Source organism: Chrysochloris asiatica, unplaced genomic scaffold (assembly GCF_000296735.1).
Source record: "Chrysochloris asiatica unplaced genomic scaffold, ChrAsi1.0 scaffold00045, whole genome shotgun sequence".
NCBI classification, from domain to species: domain Eukaryota; kingdom Metazoa; phylum Chordata; class Mammalia; order Afrosoricida; family Chrysochloridae; genus Chrysochloris; species Chrysochloris asiatica.
The window spans coordinates 7883910-7885566 of record NW_006408563.1 but is presented as its reverse complement, the minus strand read 5'-3'; the positions used below and the strand labels follow the sequence as shown (position 1 = coordinate 7885566).

General features: G+C 40.4%; 1 protein-coding gene and 1 pseudogene across 1 annotated transcript in view; one reads left to right on the top strand and one right to left on the bottom strand.

Annotated features, from left to right (window-relative positions):
* FAM117B (family with sequence similarity 117, member B) overlaps nucleotides 1-1657 on the top strand; it is a 139796-nt gene that overhangs the window by 19483 nt on the left and 118656 nt on the right. The window lies entirely within an intron of this gene.
* LOC102835679 lies at nucleotides 316-855 on the bottom strand (annotated as a pseudogene).

The window sequence follows — 1657 nt, the reverse complement described above, 5'->3', positions numbered from 1 at the left end:
AAAAAAAAGACATTCAAAACGGATTTATTTAAAGATGTCACATAGCTATGTCCAGGCATTTAGGCTTAAGGGAAGTATAATGAGGACACTTTTTCCCCCAAGTTAAGGTGAATTTCTTTGAAACCAAGCTTATTGCTAAACAGCAACATTCCACTTGGTGAACAATAATTGGCAACAAAATAGGTTTAGAAGCTGTAATATTTTGCCCCAAACCAGGCCCATATACTGTTTAATAACCAAGATGCAAACTAATTTTGTAACAAGCGTAGGCCAATTCTATCAAATATGTCCTTGGTTAGATATCCTGTGTTTCATTTAACGTTTTGAAAGCTCATTTAACAGCCAGTCAAGTCTCTCATACAGACCAGTTCCTTGTGTGGCACAAGTGGCTTGAACATACCATGTTCTGTTGCAAAGAGATTTAAGACCTAATTTATCTGTCATTTCACTGATGGCCATAACATTTGGCAAATCCTGTTTGTTTGCAAAAAGCAGCAATACTGCATCTTGCACCTCACCTTCTTGAAACATTTTCTGCAGGACTTGTGCTCCTTCCTGAGTTCTTTCACGGTCATTGCTATCTACCACAAAAATAAGACCATGGGTATTTTGGAAATGTTTCCAGAGAGGTCTAATTTTATCTTGACCACCAACATCCCATACCGTGAAACAAATATTCTTATATTCTACTGTTTCCACATTAAAACCAATAGTAGGAATGGTGGTGACTATCTCTCCCAACTTCAGTTTTTAAAGAATTGTCATCTTGCCAGCAGCATCCAATCCAACCATCAATATGCGCATCTGCTTCTTGCTGAAGAGGCGCAAGAAAAGAGAAGAGATGGTGAGACTCATGGCAATGGTGGCACTTGCGATGGGCAGAAACAAAGGGGGCTTAGGGCGTCCCCTGGTCTTCTCCTTTCACAACCCCTGCAAATTGGACGAGAGAAAAATAACTGAAGAAGAAAGAAGGGCGGCAATGCCTGCTTGCCGGTCTGGGTATCAGACGAAACTTCGGGACCCGCACAGAAATTAGCGGGACGAGGACCAGCTGTGCTACTCCTTATATATTGTTTTGAAAAAGTTATTTGCAATGAATAATTCGTTGGTTTTGCAAAATTCCATCATGCTCTGGCCAGCATCATTTCTGTCACCAACACCATATTTTCCAGTTATCCTTCTTTGTTTCCAACCTTTGTATTTAAACCACCAGTAATTATTAGTGCATCTTGACTGCCTATTGATCAGTTTAAGAATGAAGAAGGTGGTAGAATTCTTCAATTTCATCAACACTGACTTTACTGGTTGCATGAATAATTTCTTTTAGAAACATCAGTACAAGGTTGGTCCCTATGAGTTGGAGGTTAAAGATATCCCAACTGTTTGACTTTTCTTACGTGCTATACCCCTCCATAGTCCTTGATATCAATCACCACTCCTCCCTTCCCTCAAGTCTCCCAGGGTTCTGCAACACACTACATTGTCTCAAAAAACTCACAGTTGTCAAAAGAAATGACTCACACTATCGAAGCTTGAAAGTCCAAAATCTGTAGTTCAGAGATCAGTTTGGAGAGGTATCTTCTCACTCATGTAGTCTCAGGAGCTGAGGAACCCGCCTCAGGTCAGATGACTGACTGTTAATGCATGAGGATGTGAG